Raw genomic sequence first — 26,689 nt, forward strand, 5'->3', positions numbered from 1 at the left:
TTGTGATGCGGCTCATGGCTTTGACTTCATGAAGTGTGATAGAGAAACTGCAACGATGCAAAATTTCTATAAAAAGGACTTTTTAAAAAAATGCATAAACGCGGGAGAGAACCCATCCTTCAGGCTGGAAGTAACGTTGAGACTTTTAATTCCAAGCATTCTGTAAAACCATGAACATGCCATCAGTTTTTATCAGTCGTGGGGCAAGGTGAGCGCACTTCGCTGCACTGAGTTTTGACGGAATTCGAGCTGCGGTTTTAATCCGTCTTTTGCCGAAGTCAATGTACTTTTCTCATCATATATCAGATCGGAAAGGTGTTTATTTAAAAAAAAAAATGAACAAAATTTAAAAGTGGAAATAAAGTGTCTAATGTTTGTTGTTACCGCTGCTCATGTTTTGTATGTGGACAGATTGTAGCTACAATTTAGGGTTATGTAGACAGTGATTAATTTCACTGGTTAAAGGAACACTCCACCGTTTTTCGAAATAGGGCTCATTTAACTTCTTCCCTACATTTAGATATGTGGGCAAATGCATTTTTGTCTCAGTGCATGCATTGTTTTAGTTTGGCAGGGTCGCCACTAGCTTAGCTTAGCATAATTAATGGAATCCTATGTTGCCAGCTAGCATGTCCCGAGTAAAAGTGACCCCCCCCCTCCCCCCCAATAAAAAAACAAAAAACAAAGCTTCATTACTTCTTGTGGCCTACATATTCACAACGAGTACAAATAGTGATGCAGATAAACACTAGGCGATTTCCAAGGCAGATTTGGGACTATATTATGGGGAGGCGAAGCACTGCTACTTGGGCGCAGATATATCACGGCTCTCGTCCTCACATCCTCCGGCTGTTGAGTGATCGCAATGTGTTGTGTGATATCTCTGCGACCAAGTAGCAGTGCTTCGCCTGTGCTTCCCCATAAGATCCCAAGTCAATATCTGCCTAGGAAATCGCCTAGTGTTAATCTGCATCACTATTTGTACTCATCGTGAATACGTAAGGCCACAAGAAGTAATTAGGTGTTTTTTTTTTTTATTTATTTTGTTTTTTTTATCACTTTTACTTGGGACATGCTAGCTGGCAACATAGGAAACTACAACGATGCATGCACTGACACATTTTTTTTTACTTGCCCACATATCTAAATGTAGGAAAGAAGTTGAATAAGCCCTCCCTCTTTCTAAAAACGGTGGGGTGTTCCTTTAAGGTTAGGGTGTAGGGTAGGTTTATGGGTTAGAATCGGTTGTAGGATAGGATTGTATGAAATCAGCATTGTGACTGACATGAATAAATATTTAGAATGGTCTGCGAGGTGGAGTTTGCACTGAACTTCATTGGGGGTAAAAATCATGCATGCATGTGATGTGGCTGTCTGTCAGGGGAGGAAGCCACACCCAGCTCCCATTCTGTTTTGGAGCTCCCACCTCCATTTGGAGATCTCCGGGCAGCAGCTATACCCATCTCAGATATTTTTCCATATCGGCAAGATAGCACCCATCCATGATGTGAATCTCAAATTCCAGCACATCTCAAAGGCACTCTTGGACTGAAATCTGGTGACTGTAGAGACCATTTGAGATTAGTGAACTCATTGTCATATTCAAAAAAAAAAATATTTGAGAGGATTTCAGCTTTGTGACATGCAGCATTTTCAATCAATCAATCAATCAACTTTATTTATATAGCGCTTTTACAATCACGATTGTGTCAAAGCAGCTTCACAGTGTCAAACAGGGTAATATTGTGACAAAATTAGATTTGGCTGTACAGCCGTACTGGAGAAAACAGTGATGTTATCAGCTTATTTTAATTTATCATATAGCGACAATGTTGGCAGATCAGTATTATAGTTTATAGAATTAAATAAGACCTAATTCATATATTTTATTTGTATAATAAGTTGAATAACTTTAATCATATTTTTAGTGTCCCCAACTGAGCAAGCCAAGCCAAAGGCGACAGTGGCAAGGAACCAAAACTCCATCGGGGCATGATGGAGAAAAATAAACCTTGGGAGAAACCAGACTCAGTCGGGGTGCCAGTTCTCCTCTGGCCTATTAACACACCGTGTAAGATTATTATTCTGGCAACCTTACAGGTCGGAAATCATATTAGATCGGATTATTCAAAATTTTCAGGGTATCACGGAAGAGACAGATTTATTTAGGATGGGGCGTCAATTACACAAGAGTATGAATACATGAAAGATCGGAATTATTGCGCCGAAGACTGGTTTTGAGCATGTCGTGCCAGTGAGGCAAATTCGGAGGAGACACCATTTGACACGGCTCAGCAGACACTCCAGGATGCGTTGGTCATGTCCAGGCAGGTCCACCATCCGATCCGGACAGGGCCCAGATCCGGGATAAACCTCGGGATAAACAGAGAGACTAACATTAGCGTAGATGTCACTCTTTTTATGATGTAACGAGTACATCAGGTGTTATGGGAAGTGTTCCCGGTTCCGGCTGACCTAGTTAATGCAGCCTAACAATCAGTCAATTGAATTGAATAATGAAAGTTAAAAATGTTCTATGTGTATGCCATAGTAAAGAGATGTGTTTTTAGTCTAGATTTAAACTGACAGAGTGTGTCTGCTTCCCGAACAATGCTAGGAAGACTATTCCACAATTTAGGAGCTAAATAGGAAAATGATCGACCGCCTGCAGTTGATTTAGATATTCTAGGTATTATCAACTGGCCAGAGTTTTGAGACCGCAATCGACGTGATGGGGTATAATGCGTTAAGAGCTCGCTTAAGTACCGGGGAGCTAAACTATTTAGTGCTTTGTAAGTAATAAGCAAGATTTTAAAATGTATGCGATGTTTAATAGGGAGCCAGTGCAGTGTTGACAGAACTGGACTAATATGATCATACTTCCTGGTTCTAGTAAGAACTCTAGCTGCTGCATTTTGGACTAGCTGGAGTTTGTTTATTAAGCGAGCAGGGCAACCACCCAGTAGAGCATTACAATAATCTAGCCTTGAGCTCATGAACGCATGTACTAACTGTTCAGCATTTTGCATTGAAAGCATGTGCCGTAATTTAGATATATTTTTAAGATAATAGAATGCGGTTTTACAGATGCTAGAAACGTGGCTTTCAAATGAAAGATTGGTATCAAAGAGCACACCCAGGTTCCTCACTGACGACGAGGGCTTGACAGAGCAGTCATCAAGTGTTAGACAGTATTCTCGGTTACTACTTGTGGAGCTTTTCTGTCCAATAATTAAAAATTCAGTTTTATCTGAATTAAGTTGCAGAAAATTACTATTCATCCAATTTTTTATATCAGCTATGCATTCTGTTAATCTTGTGAATTGGTAGGTTTCATCCGGGCGTGAGGAAATATAAAGCTGAGTATCGTCAGCATAACAATGAAAACTAACGCCATGTTTCCTAATGATATCTCCCAGTGGTAGCATATACAGGGTGAAAAGCAACGGTCCTAACACTGAGCCTTGCGGTACCCCATACTGAACTTGTGATCGGTGTGACATCTCTTCATTTACTGCTACAAACTGATAACGGTCAGATAAGTACGATTTAAACCATGCCAAAGCAGTTCCACTAACGCCAACATAATTTTCGATTCTATTCAGAAGAATATTGTGATCGATAGTATCAAATGCAGCGCTAAGATCGAGTAACACTAATAGAGAGATACAACCACGATCAGATGATAAGAGTAAATCATTTGTAACTCTAATTAGAGCAGTCTCAGTGCTATGATACGGTCTAAATCCTGACTGGAAATCCTCACATATACCATTTCTTTCTAAAAAAGAACATAATTGTGAAGACACGGCCTTTTCTAGTATTTTTGATAGAAACGGTAGATTCGAGATTGGCCTGTAATTGACTAATTCTTTAGGATCAAGTTGCATTTTTTTAATAAGTGGTTTAATTATAGCCAACTTAAAAGTTTTCGGTACATATCCTAATGTCAAAGATGAATTAATGATATTAAGCAGAGGATCTATGACCTCTGGAAGTATCTCTTTTAATAGCCTAGTCGGTATAGGGTCAAGCATACATGTTGTTGATTTTGATGATTTTACAAGTTTAGCCAGTTCTTCTCCTCCTATAGCAGTGAATGAGTGTAATTTTTCCTCAGTGACCCTGCAGTGCTCTGTCTGAAGTGATACTGTAATAGACGGCTGCATGGTTATAATTTTATTCCTAATATTATCAATCTTACTAGTAAAGAAGTTCATAAAGTCATTACTGCTGTGTTGTTTACAAACATCAGAAGCTGAAGCTTTATTTTTTGATAATTTAGCCACTGTATCGAATAAATACTTAGGGTTGTGTTTGTTTTCTTCTAAAAGAGATGAGAAATAAGCAGATCTAGCAGTTTTTATGGCCTTTCTGTATGCAATCATGCTCTCTTTCCACAAATTGCGAAAAACCTCTAGTTTTGTTTTCTTCCAGCTGCGCTCCATTTTTCTGGCTGCTGTTTTAAGGGCCCGAGTGTGCTCGTTGTACCACGGCGTTGGATTATTTGCTTTAATCTTCTTTAAGCGCCGGGGAGCAACTATGTCTAAAGTGCTAGTAAGGAGAGAGTCAATAGTTTGGGTTGCAGCATCAAGTTCATCTTGGCTATCTGTAATGCTGAGGAGATGGAACTGATGAGGAAGATTATGTACAAAGCAATCTTTAGTCGCAGCGGTTATCGTCCTGCCATATTTGAAGCGAGGGGATGGCTTTGCAGCCTTAGGTAAATTAAGTATACATGATATTAGGTAGTGATCTGAGATGTCATCGCTCTGCTGCAGAATTTTAACAGTATCAACATTTATTCCATGTGACATTATTAGATCTAAAGTATGATTAAGGCGATGAGTGGGTCCTGATACGTGTTGTCTAACTCCAATAGAGTTTAGAATGTCTCTAAATGCCAATCCCAATGCGTCTTTTTCATTGTCTACGTGGATATTAAAATCCCCAACAATTAGTACTTTATCTACAGCTAATACTAACTCCGATACAAAACCAGCAAATTCTTTGATAAAGTCTGTATTGTGCCCTGGTGGCCTGTATACAGTAGCCAACACAAATGTCAGAAGGGATTTATCATTTACACTACACAGTGTTACATAAAGCACCAAAACTTCAAAGGAATTATATTTGAAACTAGACTTCTGAGTAATACTGAAAATATTATTATAAATTACAGCCACACCTCCCCCTTTACCTTTCAGACGTGGCTCATGTTTGTAACAATAATCTCGGGGGGTGCACTCATTTAAAGTAATGTAATCATCAGGTTTTAGCCAGGTTTCTGTCAAACACAGCACATCTAAGTTATGATCTATAATCATATCATTGACAACAAGCGTTTTTGGCGAAAGGGATCAAATATTCAGCAACCCAAGCTTTATCAATTGTTCATCCGTATTATATCTGTTGTTTATTTGTTGGACATCAATTAAATTTTTACTGTTGAATGGTTTTGATGGTTTTTTGTATTTACTAATTCGGGGAACAGACACAGTCTCTATGTGATAATATCTAGGTGAAAGAGTCTCTATGTGCTGGGATTTAGCTGACTTTGGTGACGTGAGACAGCTAGCAGACGGTTGGTTTAGCCAGTTTGTCTGCTTCCTGACCTGGGCCCCAGTGAGTCAAGGTTTAGCTCTAAGACTATGTGCCAAATTACTAGAGAGAAGAGCAGCACCAGCCCAGGAGGGATGAATGCCGTCCATCTTCAACAGGTCAGGTCTGCCCCAAAAACTTTTCCAATTGTCTATGAACCCTATGTTATTTTGCAGACACCACTTAGACAACCAGCCATTGAGTGATGATAATCTGCTAACTATTTCATCACTCCTTTTCGCGGGGAGAGGACCAGAGAAATATACGGCTTTTGACATCGTACTTGCGAGTTTACACACCTCTTTAATGTTAATTTTGGTGATCTCCGACTGGCGAAGTCGAACATCATTAGTGCCAACGTGAATAATAATCTTAGAGAATTTACGATTAGCTTTAGCCAGCACTTTTAAATTTGCTTTGATGTCAGGCGCTCTGGCTCCCGGTAAACATGTGACTATGGTGGCTGGTGTCTCTATTTTCACATTCCGTGTAATAGAATCGCCAATAACTAGGGCACTTTCAACAGGATCCTCAGTGGGTGCATCACTGAGTGGGGAGAACCTGTTTGATGTTCTAATCGGAACGGAAGAGTGGTTTTTTGATCCGCGACTATGCTTTCTCATCGTCACCCAGCCCTGCTGCGCGGGCTCAGCCGGAACCAAACAATGAGTGTTCACTAAGCTAGTCGCATCCAAAGCAGTATCTAAAGCTGTTACATTCTCACTACTCTCACATAAAGCTTGGATGCGTGTCTCTAAATCTGAAATCTTCTCCGTCAGCCTGATTAATTCCTTACATTTATCACATGTGAAGCCCTGTTCGCCAACGGAGATAGATATGCTAAACATGTAGCATGCAGTGCAAGTGACAATGACAGGAGAAGAAGACATGGCTTACCGTATTTGTTGATGAATCCAAAACTTACCACAGTTGTCTGATGGAGTCTTTTTAATAATCCAACTCACCACAGTTGTCTATAGAACTCAGAAAACAGGAGACCTGGATGCTGGGATGGAAAGCTACCAGGCTAGCGAAAAGCTAACGTGTGGTAGTGATTTAGATTAAAAGCTAGTAATGTCAAATTTAAATTGATAGGTTATATTAAACACTATATGGTGATGAGTAAGTTATATTTAGCAGTGTAAATTACAAAGAAAATATTTTAAATAGAGATTCAAACACAGCTATACAGAGCTACAAACACTGTGGTGGCAGCAGCAGCAGGCAGACAGACAGGAGCAATCGATCAGGAACAATCAATCAGCCAGGAGCAATCAAGCAGGAGATCTTCCTGGAAGTAGGAACCAAAACACTTAAAGGTCCTGTTCTTCGCGATTCCATCTTTCAAACTTTAGTTAGTGTGTAATGTTGCTGTTAGAGCATAAATAAAACCTGTAAAATTATAAAGCTCAAAGTTCAATGTCAAGCGAGATATTTAACAGAAGTTCCCTTTCAAAGCCTACAGCGAACGGCCGGTTTGGACTACACCTCTGCACTTCCTTCAGGAATGACGTCACTAGAACCGTTTGTTGACTAACCCTCCACCCACAAGAACACGCAAAATCGGGGGCGTGGTCTTGTTGCTCTCCCACGTGGAGAAGAGAGCGCATTCAGCGCTTGCATCTCCCCGTTATGGTAAGAGGCGGGACCTTTCCGGGCAAAGTGCGCTAAGCTGCGGTCCAATCAGAACTCGTTACGTGTTTTTGAAGGAGGGACTTCATAAAGGAATAGGAAATCATCAGGCCGTTTTTAGGACAGAGGAAACAGCGCTGTACAGATAAGTAAATTGTGTGAAAAATACTGTGTTTTTTTACATGCGAAACATGAACTCATGTTATATTGCACACTGTAAACATAATCAAAGCTTCGAAAACACGCGAAGAACGGGACCTTTAAGTCACATTTCTTCCCTATTATGATAGTCAGTTTGAACTTCAGCAGCCTACAGTGCCTAATTGCATACTATATAGTCCAAATTCATAGTATTTATAAAAGAGTAGGTGAAAAGTACAAAGTGCATATTCGATGGACACTTTTTTCTAGAAATACCTGACATTAACCTGACTTTTAATTAATTAATTGGTGTTAGAAATAGCTCTTATGAAAAGCTAAAACCTTTTTCTAATTTTCATAGAAAAAATATTTATCATTTAATCAAGACAGAAAGGTCAAATTTTGGCAAGACAAAAGTTTTGTCGCCTATACAGAAATTGAACAAATTTACTGCAAATACAAAAATATGTCAGCAAATTAAGTTGTGGTGCTGTAAGATCCAAATGTAATATCTTGTATGACTTCCATGAGCTTGAAGGACTGCATCCATGCGGTTTGGCAAGGATTCATACAATTTATTGATGAAGTCATCAGGAATAGCTTAGAAAGCAGTCTTGCATGCCTCCCAGAGTTCATCAATATTCTTTGGTTTCGTCTTCCATGCGTCCTCTTTCATCCTACCCCACATATGCTCAATGATGTTCATGTCTGGTGACTGGGCTGGCCAATCCTGGAGCATCTTGATCTTCTTCGCCTTGAGGAACTTTGATGTGGAGATGGAAGTATGCGATGGAGCACCGTCCTGCTGCAGAATTTGGCCTCTTTTATGGTTGGGAATAAGAGGTAGCTAAGATTTCTTGGTATTTTAGACTATTTATGTTGCCTTCCACCCTGCAGATCTCTTGCCCACCCCCATACTGGATGTAACCCCAGACCATGATTTTTCCGCCACCAAACTTCACTGTTTTCTGGGTCAATCTCGGATCCATTCTGGCTCTGGTAATTCTCATGCAATATTTGCGGCGACTGTGGTGTAATTCAACAGAAGATTCATCTGAAAAATCCACCTTCTGCCACTTATCCAGCGTCCATCCTTTTAGCAGGCTGTGGGCCTTGGCAAATGCCACACGGTTTTTCAATTGTCTTTTGTTTAGTGCTGGCTTCTGGGCACTGATTCGACCATGGAGGCCATTTCGAGACAGAATCCGACAAACTGTTCTGGTTGACACAGGGACTTCAGGTGACCAGGTCTCGTGGAGCTCTGCTGCAGTGGAAAATGGGCTGGCCTTGGATTTTCAAGCCAACAAACGGTCCTCTCGAGCAGTTGTCTTGCGGGGTCTGCCTGACCTAGGCTTGTCAAAAACCTCTCCAGTCTCTTCAAATCTTTTTTTTTATCCTCTGTACTTGTACAGCACTTGAGTTGCTGCCATGTGATTGGCTGATTAGATATTTGCATTAATGAGCAGTTGAACCATTTACTTAATAAAGTGGCCAGTGAGTGTGTATTTGAGGAAAATGTGCTTGATTATTTTGCAATGCAACTGAAATGCAATTTTATGCTAAACATGTTTTTGTGTGTGTGTGTGTGTGTGTCATGAAATTATATTCCAGTTATGCACTGAATGCTTGTTTGATGTTCTATGCTTGCTATAAATGCGCAGCAGGAATGTGTTGCTGGCCTTGGAAAAAAAATGATGCATCTGATGAATCCTGGTTTGTAGCTGAGATTAATTGGGTCATTGGAGAGCCTGTGTTGGAGCTGAAGTTAGGGACACCTCCGAGCGTTTAAAGAGAAGCCCATCGCTTCAGAGTCAAGCAGAGGGGATGTATAACAGGGCTGCTAACAAACGCAGCGAGCGAACGGGTGCGGAGGAGACTCATACTAATAAATATTCACACTTTGCTGAGGGGAGATGGAGACCTCTTTTTTTCCTGCTCTCCAGCTGCTCTATTAGGCCTCTGCTAAGAGGGAACTTTGTCTCGGTGCACGTTTGGAGCTAACAGATGGTGACATTTCAGCCCTCGCCCAGTGTGAAAAAAAGTTCGGGAGCATGGGGTTGGCACATGGATACTGACACAAGGTTCATGTGGGGTCAGACACACAGGTATGACCTACCGCAGATGGAGACAGATGGATGAAGAGATATTGAAAAATATGAAATATAGCAAGGATATATCAACCTGTACCAAAACGATTGTTTTTACTTTTTACAGACACAACTAGAGGAGGAGGGTAAATTGCTATTTCACATTTTTATTTATTTTCTTATATATATAAGAATATATATATATAATTTTTTTTTCTTTTTTTTTTTTTTTTTCTCATCCGAATTAAACATGTCTGTGTTTATCCCACACAACCTCCATATCAATTAGATAAATTACCATGGCTAACTTGGCCACTAACTAACCACTGGCTATCTATTTTCGAACTAATTGGAATGGAAAATAAATAAAAAAAGGAAAATAATAAACAATCCAAAAAAGTCTGATCACAGAAAACACTCAAATGGCTGTGTAGTTGAAGGATCACCTTAGGTTTTATTTCAATGGGTTTCATCATGAACGCAACATGCACGCCTATTTTAATAATAACTACAGTGATCCCAATCCTGTTCGAATGAGTACATGAAACGTCCTGTGTTAAAAATTGAACTCAGCTGTGATTTGGAGAAGTAATCCCGTCTGAATAGTGCTTTTGATATAAGTCTCAGACTTTACAGGTGTCACTTGGTTAATGGCAGCGTTATGGCAGAGTCTGGCTGATGAGAGTGGAGACGACAAGAGAGAACAGCCTCACAGTCGGCAGATTAGAGGAGCTCAAACGGCCTGTTTCAGGATCCATTTGAATTATTGATATTCCAAATCCTTTCTGCATGTGTCTAAGTGTGTAACTTCAAATGTAGGCTTTTGTGTGTGCCAGTGTGGCTCTACCCAGATAATGGTCTGCTGTACTCTATGCATTACGGCGGGTTGGTTTGATGGCATATACCATGTGCTAATAGAAATGTATGAATCTGTTTTACTGTGTGCTATGTAGATGTTTTTGTGAAGCTGCAGTAGGCAGGGCTGCATTACATTATTCACATACGAGAGAGAAGAAAGTAATGCAAAAATGCAGAGTGGAGTATGACGGGGGAGATGATGAAGAGCTTTTTATTAAGGGTTTTAAAGCAAAGTGGAGTTTAGATGTTTATGGTTGCCAAGCAACAACTTACTGCATTATGTTGCAGCCTATAGTAGGAACTATCCGTTTTATAATATGTTTCCCCCTTTATTAAATCTGTTATAGTTTTACATAATAATATGAAGCTGTTTTGCACATATGCAGGACTTACTTATGAATACCTTTATCTTTTGGTTTGCGACCATCAATCAATGTTGCAAAGTAAAATAATAAGTACATAAAATTTTCTAAAATAATAAAGAAAATAATTGAAATTAAACAAAATGCAAATATGTAATGGAAAACTTGAATTTAAAATAAAAGGCATTGCGTCCTCAGCAACTAACTCAGAAATAAAATAGGTTTAGTTTGAAGTTCTAAAATTAAAATTAAACAAACATAAATCCAACTGAAATAAATTGCTTCATCCAAAATAGCCATCATTTATTATTGAATGTAATAATTATTATCATTATTTATTATGTATTTTGTAGGGCTTGTAAATTGCGTTTGATTCGATTTAGATTTGCAAGCTTATACACATTTAAATGATGGCTGTCATAATAACTTCCCATATTTATTAATATACATGCATTACATATTGAAGAACATTACAAATTATAATGAATAGCCTGTAATATATGGTGCATACGTTTATTAAAATGCTCCTCTAGAGTTAATTTTTCTAGCTGACTAACGAGTTTATGGACACTTGCATAGGTTTTCTGAGGTAAATGTGACGTACATCGTTTATAAGCTGTTTTACTGACGCCTTTCCACCGTTGAAACACTGATCTAGAAATTCATGTGACATGATGCGGATATCGGTAAGATGTATTCTATCTTTTAACAAACTTTCAGATGGTCATTAATGTTTATTTCGCGCTCTAACTGGTATTAAAGCGGATGAGTTCACGTGAGCTGCGGGGTCACGGGGTGCGAGCTGCTGCCTGGTGTGCACAGCGTCAAAACGGTTTTTATGTTTTTGAAGTTCGTAATAAAATTGACGTAATTTGAAATCTGAGACTTTGTTTCATATCATTTGTAACAACTTACTGCGATTAAATATATATATATATATATATATATATATATATATATATATATATATATATATATATATATATATATATATATATATAATATATATATATATATTTATATACACAAGCACAAGCATCAGAATGTGACTAGGTTGTGTGCATGATGAACATTATGTCACCAGCAGGACCAAAGGGGTATGTTTTATTTTATTTTTACGAAATTAGTTATTTTATACCACCGGTGAATACAAAATAATACAACAGCCAAATCAAAATATACATATGCATCCATTATTATATATATATATATATATATATATATATATATATATATATATATATATATATATATATATATATATATATGTATATATGTATATATGTATATATATATATATATATATATATATATATATATATATATATATATATATATATATATATATATATATATATATATATATAACTAATTTCGTAAAAATAAAATAAAACATACCACTTTGGTCATGCTGGTGACATAATGTTCATCATGCACACAACCTAGTCACATTCTGATGCTTGTGCTTGTGTAACACTGCCTTCTTGAAATGAGAGCAAAATCTTGTTCCTTCCTCTCCGATGTCCTGCTACTCAAAGAGGGCACCACACGTCAATAAATTATGAAAGGATTGAGGGTTGGCGTGCTGTGCTTGCTTTGACTGCTGTTTGAGCTCCCGCTGTCTTGCAGAGAAATCACACACAACATGCCACTGGTTTGTTCTCTCCTACCTTAAATAAACGTCACTCTCAAAGCTTATGAATTTATCACGATGCCCCAAAGGCAAGGAAATGTTCCTTTTAGCACACACCACACAGCGGCCATGCACACTCAAGCAAGGCTGCAGCGAGAAGAATGGGCCTAGATGGCGGGGATATGTTTTGCGATTCCTTTTCTCACCATACTTTCGATTATTATTTGTATGCATTCATATCACAGCCCCTTTTATGAAGCTCCTGGCTGGAGTGAAGTGAAGCAAACCACACAAGAATCACAGTCCAGTTACGATACCACGACTGATCGCAACCTTCTGAATCGCAACAATTATCGTGATTTATACCTTATGTTTGTGTAGTTGGTGATACTCACATCATTGTCAAGTTACTTTGCAGCTTGTTTTTATCAGTCACCATAATCCTTATAAAGTCATGTGTGAATAGTGTCTTGTTGAAGCTACTAGCTGTGTCTCTGTGTAGCGCATTTGTTCTGTGTTCAGGAATGCTCTTTAAGGGTCTCTGGAGAAGCCCATTGGACGAAAACAACTGCAAAAAGCCCTCAAAAGCCCTCAGCCCTCAAACTCAACTGAAATAAAACTCAGTGATGTTGCCATGGTTACTACTTCTCTCATGTCTAATTTTTAGATTTTTCCCATCTTGCTCCATTTTTTTTTTTTTTTTTTTTACTTTGCCTTTTCCTCACTTGTTACTGTAAACGCTGTCTAGAAAGTTTGTTTGCTTTTTGTTTGAAGATGTCTTATTTTTCTCGAGTGGTGCGCTGTATTGCAGTGAGTGGAAAAACATTGTCAGCATGAATGTTTTATTTCTGTAATATAACATATTTCCAAGTGAGGAGTGAAAAAAGTAGGACAGGATTTGATTTTATCCATCGGGAATTGAGGGTTTGAGGAAAGTGTGCACTGAAGTTGAGTCGACCCTTAAACCAGCCTTAGCTGGTTTGCTGGTTAGTCTGTTAAATGTTTTTGGAGGAGTTTGGGGTCAGATGGTTAGGCTGGGAGAATATCTGAAAACCAGTGTTGATGGGTTTGGAGACGAGTTTAAACCAAGGCCAGCAAACAATCATAACTCTTTCCCTGCCAGCATAAAATATATAAATAAAATAAATAAAGATTAAAAAAAAGAAACAAAGAAAAGTTGCCAGCTACCACCAGCGTTTTTGACAATTTTCACAAAATATTTCATGGACCCCAGAATATTTTGTTGTGTGAATATCTGTATGTGCAATATATCAAATTAAAGAACAGATCCAGGTTTTTTGTTTGTTGGTTGTTTTGTTTTTGAACCGTTTTATAATAGCTTCATGCATTCTTTTTTTATCAACACACAAAAAACAAAAACATTTTGAGCAAAAAGACGACATCCACATCGAAATTCAGACCGATTATCAAAACAAGCTGGATTAGATTGAGTCCATCAACGGGGTTTTTCTTCAGTAGGGAGAGCAAAAGTTAATCCAAAAAAATCCACCCAAAGCTTCACTTTTCCTATACTGTATCTCGTCCTGGGTCGACGTTTTATTTAGTAACATTAGGCAGTTTTGATCTAAATGCTGTTATAATGTTGATGATTGATTAAGTTGTTTTACGTATGCAGATGATAACATATAATATCGCTTGTTTCTGCATCTTCTTCGCATGTGTTTTGAACAGGAGATCCTATGCTCTTTCAGAAAATGGGTCATACCGCTGTACTGCTCGCATACCCCTACCGTATAACAGTGAAATTACAGAAAGCCGGAAATTTTTGGTCAATGGTGGGGAAAGAGTTAAACTCGTTTAGTTTTTTTTTTCTTCTTCAGTAGGGAGAGCTAAAGTTAATCCAAAAAAATCCACCCAGAAGTTATTCATGTCAGGGTTTTTTTTTTTATCTCACTTTCAAGCTTTTATCAGAGAAATTGTAAAAAAAAACACTTTTTTTTTGTTTACACTTGCCCAGTGGGCATAAATGGTCAAATTACAAACAATTTCGGTTGTGTAGTGTGGGCGGATATCTTTTCTGAAACGCAGTGTTAATGCAAGTATGGATGAGGATCGTTTATTTTGAAATTCCATGATAAAATGAAAACACACTATTGTCGACATTCATCATAATATGTTGTACATTTTCCTGAGAAACACAATATGTTTTTTTTAAACTTTTGCATGCTTTCCTGCACAGCTCAAACAGTAGAACATGACAATAGCTACTAGGGCTGGGACGATGCAAAATTGATGCATGGCGATTCGTGGATCGATTCCAAGATTTTCAGCCCCCGTCCACACGGAGAAGCATTTAGCTGTATACTATACATTTTGTACCGAATCAGTGTTTTGTCCACATGGATCCGGCGTTTCGGAAGCATGAATCCAATATTTTTTGAAACCGGGTCCCAAAGTGGATAAATCTAAAAAGGACAATCTTCCTTTTTCGTGTGTACAGCCAATCCGTATATTTTGCAAAACGGTGATGTCATCACACTACGTCCATTACGGTGAAAGAGTTAAGGGATACAGCTACGGGCACTGGGCATGTGCACATCAAAATCGCGTCATTTAAGTACCGTATCTGCATTATTGTAAGGGTATGTTTAGGGTCGGGGTAGGAGTAGGCGTTAATAAAACACATCTGTTAAGTAGCAAATGTATTTATTGTTATTTTATTGTGAGATTATGCCTCATTTCCAACCATTGCTTTACCCCTTCTATACATGATGCATTGATCTTCTTCTCCGTTTTTAGTGTATTTCGGTGGGAGAATTACAGTGCCACACACTGGCCTGGCATACATACTTCATAGTTTTGAATCGTTTTCATAGCTCTCGTGTGGACGCAGATATTTCTTGAAACAAGGGGAAAAAAAGATCGGATACGAAAAGCTCTGGCTTTGTGTACGGGGCCTCAAAAGGCATCGCTTTTCTCTCTCGATTTTATTCCGAGCTTTGTTTTTAACAGCAGATGTCGCTTTAGGCTAGTTTTTAACCCCACGCTCAACTGCTCATGAAGAAGAGTGCTCGTATGTTCGGCCGAAAGTGGACTTGCACCTCAGAATGCTTTAATGACACGTGATTAATGTAAAAAGCCCACTGCAAACACCCTTGTTATTCGCTTCAACCTTTTTTACCTTTATGGAGAATTATTTTATAGAAGGTTCAAGTGGTGTGTGTAAGGAACTGGAAGCAAGCAGAGCCAATAGGGCTGTTTCTAAAGCGCACAGTGCCATCTGCTGTTAAAAACTCAGCTCAGAATCAATTAGAGTGAGAATCGCAATGTATTAAAAAAGATATCAGAATCGATACAGAATCATTTCCCGATTCGCAATGCATCGATTTACTGTCCCAGCCCTTATAGCTACAGTACGCTTGTGGGTTTGATTACAAAGGAATGCATTTTTAAATGTATACACAATGCACAGGCTGTCAAAACAAAAACATGTATGACGTGTCTCCGCTTCCTTTCACTGTAGTAAAATGAAGCCAAAATATTCCAGAAATGGCAACTGATCTGTTAAGCCAATGATTTTATTTGTACATCAAGTGTAATTGGATTTTTATTTTTTTATTTGAGTCAAATCCCATTCAATTATTCGGAGAAGGTGGGATTTATGAGCTATTTATGACCTGCCAACACAATCTCACGAAAATCACGAGTGTGCAATCTAGTGGACTGTATATGGTTTTTCGCGTGCATATGATACGCACTTTATAGTGTATTATACGCACAAACCAACCACCCCACCACCCTAATCCTACCCAAGAGCGTGTCATATACACACCATAAAGTGTGTATCATATGCACGCAAAAAACTGCGTAGCATATGCACGCTAATACTCATTTTGGCGTATACATTCCATGAGATTGCACACTTGGATTGACACGCGGCCAGCCACCAATTTTTGACACTTTTCAGGACGTGTGTGACCCAATGAAATGTAAGTTGCTTTGGATTAGACCTGTCACAATGACGATTATCGCAGTCAAAAGAATTCACAATAAATATTAATGTGATAAGTCTAAAAAAATTTTGTGCTTACTGTTTTTTTTAGCTAATTACACTAAAAATATGAGTGTAGGGAGGTGGAGCGAGAGTTGTAACTGCAGAAAAGCATACAGAAAGCATACAATAATATTATTTAGATTTTATTTGACTAAGTATGAGATATTGTTTAGTGTCCCTATTAACATTTATCTACTGCCATCCTTGAGAGAGATCATGGGAAGCTTATCCTGCCGATCACTTCCTGCTGCGTTGCAAGCCATCGATCGGTTATCGATCTCGGTCAATTCAGCACAATGTGGATATTCATATCGGAAGATGTCACATGGCGCGGCAAGATAATGCATCTCCAACGTGCCATTTTCAGCTGTTTTTGTGTGATGCAACATAATAATTCCATTGAATTGGTGTCTTTTTCTCTCCTGCCATATAGGCGGCAATTGGTGACCTTCAAGGCTTAACGCGTACACCATCTTTCCCATCGTTGTAATTGCCTCAATATCTCCTTTGTCCCTGGAAAATTAAACCCTGTTCTTTCTGCTTTTGCTGCTTATTAGCCCCCTGCAGTGTGGATGAATAAATCAATGGCTAAAGCAGGGCAGGTCTAATGGGGAGTGTAAGCATGTCAATGAAAGAGAGGTTCGATGTTAGCCAGCCCCTGACCGCGGGACGCTCTGCGAAAGGCCTTGGGGGTCTGAGGAAAATAGCCACAGCGCTGCATCCACTCCACAGAAAATGTAATTTAATCTTCCAGCATGCGGTCCACATGACCTTGTTGATGAGAGAGAGAAGGCTGAGCTTCTCTCCTATGGGGTCTTCATCAGAGAGCTCATGTACGTGTACTGGGGAGCAGGGGAGTATCTAGGATTTAAGGACATTGAGGGCTTATCCTACAGTCACGATGGGTGGTGGGGGATTTCGAGTATCTAGTGCACTTTAGAACTATTAATAGATATAGCTTTTTTGAACGTTACCTTTCATGTAGATATACAAGTAATATAGCTGTTTGTGAATGCAAAAGTTTTAAAGATCAAAGTGCAAGACAAATAAAGTTACTGTCTCCCAAAAGAAAGAATGGCTATAGTGAAAAAAGTCGTCAGCAGTTCCAGTCTTACTTCTGTGACATACCTACATAACAAATGTGCACAATGCCAGCCTATGGTCTGCCACCGTGACGGGCCAAAAGCGTGTGCTAGTGTCGTGTTTTTTGACCTGTTGAAAGCGGGTCAGCTTGGGCTTGAGAAGTTGTTACGAACAAAGGCAGAGTTTATCTGAGTCTGGAGACGGCAACGCTGTGGATGATTTCATATGTTGACTAACATCACCAATTAAAGTCTTTTAAAAATCATTTTAGCTTGAAACTCATTCTAAGACAGCACCGAGTGTTTGAAATAACATCTGTTTGTGATCTGATGTGGATTCTGATCGCCACACAAGGCATAAATATTTATATGTGATGCAAAAGACTATGCATGCTAACCATTACGATAGTAAACATGGAAAATAGGACTGCTTGACGAAATCAGACAAATCATATAGGCTATCACAATTGTGTATTTATTTGATCTGTCAGTACATCTCGTCTCTTTATAATGGACTGGCTGATATCCATAATTAGTTCCACACATGTCATCAAATAAAAGAGCTCCTCTGTTTCTCTGACTGAAAATATTGGGAAAATACTGGAGAAAGTGCTACAGCTCCTCAGGTCATATTTTTGGTGCAAAATTTGTAGAAATTATCATTCTTTCTAAATGTGATGTGAACATAATGTCCTGTGACCATAAAAGTACTCGTGTCATCTTTTTGGAAATAAATATCTTTATTTCTGTGGGACTAATGTGAAATCTTGACATAAATTAACTCATTATGATCAGTGTAGTTCTGCAACTACACTGTAAAAAAAAGGCAATTTTTACAGTGTAAAAATTATTTTAAATAATCAAATATTTGGCTGATTCATTATTATTATTATTATTATTATTATTATTATTATTATTATTATTATTATTATTATTATTATTATTATTTTTATTTTATTTTATTTTATTTTTTTACATTCAGGTAAAAATTGAAAATACAGACAAAACACACTATTCCACATCCTGCCCAATGCGCTCCTTTAAACAAATGTGTCAGCTGTGCTATGAAGTTTGAAGCTTTCAGGACACACTTTCACATGAAATGGAAATACTCTCATGAATTAGTAACATTTACAGATGAGGATTTAACTTGCAAAATGTGCAATGTGCCAAAGTGCATAACAGGGTATGTTAAACGCTAATGCATTCGCTTGAAGCTTAAAATAAAGAATCCTCATGTTTTGGGCACTTGGCTCATGTACATTTCCTGCAGAAGCTCACTCTGTTTCCTTCACTAGTATTTTTAGATGCATTTTGTCCACAGAAATGCCTTATTCAGTGCTGTAATTTGTCAAGATGGGTAGAAGTTAGTGGCAGACCCGACTAATCGATAATGAGAATCGTTGTTGAGTATTTTCATTATCGATTTTATCGACTAGTTGTTTCAGCCCTAGATCAATGCATTACTAATTGTAAAACATCAATGCTTGGGTTTTAAATTTTTAAGTAAACAACAAAAATGCCAACAAATTGCTTCTTTTATCATGTTCGCTTTACAAACTCGCTGCTATTTCTTTCTTATGAGATTTCTGATAAAACTTCCATCTGTTGGTGAAATGATGGGTTTGTCTGTCATTGCTCCAGAGAGGCTTTGTTATGGGCAGGTTTTAGTGAAGTGATGCGGAGGTTCTTTTTTCAATACTTCATGTAGCTTTTTTGATATTCTTGAAAATGACGAATATCTAGATTGTTGCTACAGTCTTAATAAAATTACTGCATTTCGTCTGCAATGAGATGGTGCTGACTTTGGTCATGTGATGACAATATTAAATTTTATAACCCTGAAAACCCAGAGCTTTATACCACTTGAGTACTACTGGAGTTTTGGGGCACCGTAGCCCAAGAGAAAGTTGGTATCTCTTATTCCTAATCCCATCCCCGAGCGGTGTACACAGAACCTGATGAATCAGAAACTGAAACGAGGGTCAGCTCTCTCACTAGGTGTCCTGGTTAGTGAAGCAGAACATTGAGTTTTTCTGCACAGTTTCTCAAAGCCGAGGGCTTTTATGCTTAGGGCTGCTTTTATTAGGCCAGCAGGTCGACACTGACCCAAAACTGTTCTTTAGGCAAAGACAGACCTCCTAGTTGATGCATTTGACCCTTAAACTAACTCCTTGACACATTTAGAGTGCATTAGTTCTGATTACTCAGACTGAGGGAATAAGTGCTGGGAAAGACTTGCTTGACTCTGTGGGTTGTTGGTTTATGCTCTGGGCTAATAATGTGAACATGTTGGGGTCAGTCTGTGGTGTGGCATAGTGTGAACTGGAAAGTTGATTCCCAAAACGTAATACTAATTTGCAGGGCATTTAGACTCACATAATAATGCTTATGATTATTGACATAAACTCTGGCCTGCACTGTAGCTTGTAGCTTATTCTGCACAAGGGATGTTTAACACACGCGCACACATGCACGTCTGGTTCACTATCTTTGTGAGGACTCTCCATAGACGTAATGGTTTTTGTACTGTACACACTGTGCATTCTATCCCCTTACACTGCCCCTGCCCCATCACAGGAAACATTCTGCATTTTTACTTTCTCAAAAAAAAACTCATCCTGTATGATTTATAAGCCTTTTGAAAATTTCGGACCGCTGTCTGGTCCCCACAATGTAGGTGATCCCAGGATTTACTATCTTTGTGGGGACATTTTGTCCCCATAACGTAGGGTTTACCAGTGATTAGAATTCAGGCAAGTTGTAAGTCATAACTTGGGGATGCTTTCATGTAGGGAATGCATAAACTGAAAATCGAAATGAACTGAATACTGAAAAAAAAAAAAAAAAAAAACATGTCAAATGCTTGAATGACATTATTGTGAATTATAAATTGGCCTGTCAATGGGAGTGGGAATACTGCTTTCCAGTGTGGTTTCCATTGATTTACTGCAGAGTGACTGCAGAATAGTTGACTGTTAATTATGAATTCGATTGCAGCCCCTATTGATAAAGCAATAGCTTAGTATGTTAAATGTGAAATCTTCACATTTAGGGCTTTCGAGTCTTGTAGAAGAACTCTAGATCAACTGATCAATCCAGAGGCACCTAAACCATTTTAGCCATTTGGTACTTAACATGGCCAATCAAGTCATGTTGCTGAAGAAAAAATATTCATATCCTCCTTTTCCTGATGGGAAATCAACAAACATCTGGTATTTTCTCTTCACCTCTCCAAAGTCCACTACACTCAAGTACATATTATGTCCTTCAAACCTCATATGGACTCTTGCTTAGACCTTTGGACATCATATCCAAAGGGAACATATGTGTCCTTAACCTCACCTTGGTATTCTTGCATATCCAGCCCGCTCTCCTGCATCTTAAAGGTCATTCTAGCATTACATTAGCTTGCTTTAGGACCCACCACCGGGTCTTTGATATCCCCCAAATGGCCTGGCTTTCCTTCTCCAGTCCTACATGACCCCAAGGTTGCCTGAGAATTCTCGTATCCATCAATCAAATGCTCAGATGGAGCTTGAACACGTACACTGAAGATGGATCTACAAATGTCAAGGTGCTGTTCTCATCTGTAATGAAACCTAGCTAGTTCAGCCGAACAATTATGTAATTGTTTGTGAGGTTGTGTGTGTGTCAGTGTATGATTTTTCACCCTGGGGATGTGGACTCAAGGAGCTGGTCTACCTGACCTGAACACAAAACTACAAAGCTTTGCTTTCGTGTCAAGAGCAGCTTTGAAGTCATTTAACAATGCTCAAGCCAACCCTAAGTATGAGTAATTTCACAAGATGAGTAATTGACCACGTTTTTTAGGAAGCCATTCTAGACTTTCCATTTTCTACATCTTCACACTGCATTTATTATCATTCTGCCTTTTTAAATGTGAATAAGATAAGTGATAGGCCAAGATGAAATGCTGTTTTTTTGTAGGTGAAGTGGGTAATTTTTGAACAACTAGCATCAACAAATGAAAATGTACAAAAAAAATATCTTTTTTTTTTGGGGGGGGGGGGGGGGGGGGGGGCAGTTTTCTCAAAAGTATCATCTATCATTGGCTGGATAAACTGATAGCCCCACCCCCCAAAGCTACACCATTGGTTGATCTTTACAATTACTATAGAATATTGTATATTATTTAACTGAAGAAAAAAAAAATGGTTATATTAACAATAATATGATTTATATAACACACATCTAAAAACCTCTTAAGAAAACTAACTAACCCTGGAACACGAGCTGCTCCGGAGCAGGTTATAATAAATGGTCAGTTCACCCAAAAATGAAAATTCGGTCATTAATTACTTACCCTAATGTCTTTCGACACCCGTAAGACCTCCGTTCATCTTCTGAACACAAATGGAGATATTGTTGCTCCGATGGCTCAAACCGGCTCAGACCTGGCCTTCATTGACACCAATGTCATTTCCTCTCTCAAGACATTGTTACAAAGCCCATCTCACTACAGTGATTCTACAATAATTTATGAAGCAGCAAGAATAGTTTTTGTGCCACAAAAAAAAAAAAAAAAAATAGATAACGACATAAAGTGATGGGTCGTTTTCAAAACAATTTTTTGAGCGTTATGAATCAGTGTATTGACTATTCTCGTCGCTTCATAAAATTATTGTAGAACCACTTTAGTGAGATGGACTTTTAAGGACATCTTCAGTGCCTGTTATTGGTCTTAAGAGAGGAAATGACATTGGTGTCAATGAAGCCCTGTCTGAGCCATCGGATTTGATGAACGGAGGTCTTACGGGTGTCGAACAACATTAGGGTAAGTAATTAATGACATCATTTTTTGTGGAACTAACCCATTAAGAGAGTGAGTTGCTATGGCTACTTATATACCCTGAAAGTTACCTCCATTTTTGGAACCTAATGTTAAGGTTATCCGCTTACTCTTAAACATAGCCAGGTATGTCACATAACCTGCTTTCTGGTAATCTCCTCAGATCAAACAAAAGCAAATGTTTGGGAAGCATCAGAGTGTATACTTGTTTTTTGCTAATCAAACTATGAAATTGCTTTCTTACAGTTGTCTCTTCACTGTTCTCCATGTTCAAATCAACCATAAGATTTTTTCCAAGCCATTCTAGATTTGCAATGTTCTTCTTTATCCTCAGACTACATTTATTTTTTAAATGTGAAGAATTAAGGGGTATAAATTAAATGATGTTCGTTGTTGGACAACTAACATCAGCAAACGAACATGTACTAAATAATGTTTTTTTTCTTTCTTTTTTCGAAGCAGTTTTCTCAGAATTATCCCACATCTGTCATTGGTTGGACAAACTGATAGCTCCACCCCTCAAAGCCCCGACATTGGTTAATCCAGTGTTGCTATGTCAGGCTGGTCACACAGATCAAACAAAGGCAAATGTTTTGGAAGCACCGCAGTGTGTACTTTTCTTGCTAATCAAACTACGAAATTGCTTTCTTACAGCTGTCTCTTCATATTACTGACCAATGGAAATCGAAATGTGAGTTTTGTGGCTATAGTCCATTTCTATTAGCTTTGAGTTCATCTGTATGCTAGTGTTCTCCTAAATGTTGGCCTCTAACAAATGTAAAATTCACTTTTAGCTGATATATGCATTGTAAAGCCTTTGACTTCCAGGAAAATGGAACAACATATTAATGACTCATCCAGCAATATAGAGATTTTTATCCAATATAGAGTAAATCTCTCTTGAATGATAATTCCCCAGCCCTTGTAGCCATCCAGCAAGTACACAAATCATGATTCTTGGATGTGATATGACAAAAGTCCATTGGCTATTTAAATAGGACAAGCCTTTAAATATATCCCACCCAAAGTTTGCGTGTTTTAAGCTGCGGTACAAAATGATATACTTGAACAAATCAAAGCCATCCCTGCATCTCTGCAGATCCCCATGCCTGCACTGTCTTTCATTACTGTTTCAGTTTCATCTCAGAACCTATTATTTCCAGACATGCTCCTTACACTGTGTTTGCCTGACCTTCTGTCTTTCCCACCTTCTTTCAAGCTTCTGTTCTCAGGGGCGGTTTAGTGTTTGATTTCTTTGTGCTAGTGAGGGATGCTCTTCTGTTTTTACTGACAGCTGCTCGCTAGTGTACTCAATGAACAAATATATATATATAAAAAAAGAAGTATTCTTTATATAAATAATTGTGTACACATATGTGTATCAAGGAAGTCCTCACATGCATACAGTACATAAATAAATTGGGGCTATGTTCAAAAAAGGCTGTAATAAAAGGTTCAATTTTTTGTCAGTTACCTGTATCTAAAAGTAAGGCATTATACAATATCCTGTCACGCTACTTTTGCATTACTTTTTCTCACCTGGGCTGGGCTTGTTTGTTCTTTTATTAACAAAAAACAAAAAGTTATATTTTTGGCAAATGTAAATGCCTTTTTACACCAAAAGTAAAAGGAATAAGCCTCTGATTGCTGATTTGTTTTTATTTTTGTTGAAACCATTATAATTGTCACGTACACACCGCACATACAACTTGCTGCACTTCTAAAAGTAATGTGTTACTTTACTAGTTACTTGAAAAAAAGTAATCTGATTACGCAACTTAAAGCAGCACTTGGCAACTTTTGCTCTTGGGGTCCCCCTACAATTGGGAAAAAATAATGTCCTCAACTACTGTCGTAAGCTCTGTCATCCTACAACAGGGGATGCCATCGCGTGTGCATTTGTTGACATGACAACCCTGATAGCCCTGAACTAGTGATGCGCGGGTCGTCTCATAACCCGCGGACCCCGTATGTCTATTTAATGATCGCGGGTGCGCGGCGGGTTGTAAAAATATATACAGTGGTGCGGGGCGGGCCAAATAACTTCATAAAAGCGGCCCTGCGGGTTGGTGGAGCACTAACAGTTCCCCTGAACACTGCAGGAGGAGTTCACATGCAGGTGTTCTTCTGGCGGCGCGTGTCATGTGAAATGTCTTCATCCCAGGTACAGTCAGTGCCATATGTTTCAGCATGTCATATGAATATAATTTCATGGGTTTTATTTTTTTCAAACGCCAAATAATCGCGATGCTCACATTTACAAGCCGGCGTCATTATAGTAGTCTATTGGTTACGGTTTTACAGAATCTATATGATACTTCAGTTCAATGTTTGAGTGGTAGATAATCACCATAACAAGCATGACGGCATCGGTCGGGCACGCCTCCTTCAGCTCACGCCAACGAGCAAGCGCTGTTCCAATGTTGATCCTCGTCCTGCCTTTAATCCCATCACTTTTTCGTCTCCTCTTATTGCTTTCCTCCAACAAAACCTTTTCTTTCTTATTTGTCTCTGCTGCTTCGGACATGACTATATTATCCGACGAACAAAGTTGGGCTCGCACGTCCGAATTTAAGGAAGTGTGGGTGTTGGTGGAAGTGACGTATATGCCGTAAAGCAGTCGAATTTGGTAGTTCTTTTTGTTCTCGGGTTACTACCCGAAACCCGAAGTTTAAAAGTACGATTAAAAACGATACAGACCCCATCAGGCTATGGCAGACGTGTCATTCAACCTATTGTAAGTCGATGTATCATCACAAGAGTCTTGAAAATATATTATGAAGGTTGAAAAGTTACCTAGTGCTGCATTAAGTTACTTGTAATGCGTTATCCCTAAATACGACATATGTGTGTGTGTGTGTATATATATATATATATATATATATAATAAATTATTTGTTGTGTATATTATTTATTAATAATGTCAAGTACATTTATGCATTTATCCTACATCAATCCTCGTGGGCCTATAGGCCTCTTTAATTGTTCTCACATTTCTCAGCATTAAAGCTGGCGCAGGAAGGTGCAACACTAATGTGCTAACTAACACAGCTCGTTTGTGATATATCCCCTCAAGTTTTGCCTAACTGAAGCATTTGCCCCAATTTCAATTAAAAGTGGTATTTTGCCATCTCTGGTTCTCTCAGGTTTTTACAATTCCTTTTTGTGTTCTTTTTTTTCCCTCCACAAGGTGCTGTTGGCACTGAATGAATCTACAGTGTTGTTTTATGTACAACAAACACATGGATTCTGGTGTGACTATTTTGACTCAAATCATAAATGTATCCAGGACCACATATGAAAGTCGAGAAAATCGGATTTGAAAGGATTTCAGGGAGAACAAAAAATCAGATTAGTGTCACATGTATACAGACATTGCGATATGGCCTGTCTGCACCCTGCAGTTTAAAATAGCCAATGACAAAAAAATCCCACCATAATCCAACAAAATAAATCAATAAGTAAATAAGCAAACGCATGATCAGATAAGCATTTTCCAAAAATATGAGACACGAGAGAAGCGATAAGCACCTGTGAAATGGAGTGCGACTCGCTTCTTTGTGCCAATTCATATATTTATTTATTTCTTGGTAGAATAATTTGTTTGTGGCATTTTGCTCATGTAAACCCTTTATTCCAGCCATCTCATATTAAGCTTGAGTCAGGAACCTCTCATCATATGAAATATGTATCCACTTTAAACTCTCGTGTTTTCATCTGCCTCGTCTAAAGGCCCCTCTCCAGGGCCAATTCGTAGCTCCATTTAACTCGCTCTGCTGCTGGTGACTGATTCCAGCACACCTCATACACTAAGATAATGTGCTTTTGGGATGCATCGGAATATTCATAACATCCCAACAGATGCTTGACTTGTCAAATGCGTTTTATCTTTATATATTAAACGTTTGATGCTCTATCAAAGGTGAACTCGAAATAAGCATGAAAGGCTCCTCAGCAATATGTGGCTAAAGTTCTGGTCTATGTGTCAAAGATATATCCATGATAAAGAAAAGGACAAATGCTCTAATTTAAAATGGAAAAAATCTAATTTAAAACACAGGGTTCAGTGTTTGCTGCAGGCTAGTCCTGCAGCGCTCTTTCACATGACCTCAGCCATGGGATTTATGTATGTATATTTATGAAGCAACAGCATATCTTACATGCTTATGGATTAGCAGTAGCAGGGTACTTACTGAACTTAATAAACAATCATGAGGGTTTCTATATGATATCTTGTTCTGTCAGGACCACTATCTTTCAAAGATGATTGATTTGACTATTAGAATACAGTTTGGATTGGCAGTACGGTTATGGTTTAAAGTTTATTCATTTTAATTGAGTGTCTATTTACAGTAAGTGCAAATAGCCTGCCTGTTTAGCTCCGCTCACTGATGTCTGGTTGGGCAAAATTATAGAAGGCTTTAAATTATCAAAAGTAGCAATAGCGTATGGGGTAAGACATATT

At 38.4% G+C, this 26,689-nt stretch overlaps 1 protein-coding gene across 4 annotated transcripts in view; it reads left to right on the forward strand.

The window, feature by feature from the left end:
• Positions 1–26,689, forward strand: part of adgrb2 (adhesion G protein-coupled receptor B2) — a 394,976-nt gene that overhangs the window by 66,494 nt on the left and 301,793 nt on the right. The gene's annotated exons all lie outside the window — the stretch shown is intronic.

Source organism: Pseudorasbora parva, chromosome 19, assembly GCF_024679245.1.
Source record: "Pseudorasbora parva isolate DD20220531a chromosome 19, ASM2467924v1, whole genome shotgun sequence".
Lineage (NCBI taxonomy): Eukaryota > Metazoa > Chordata > Actinopteri > Cypriniformes > Gobionidae > Pseudorasbora > Pseudorasbora parva.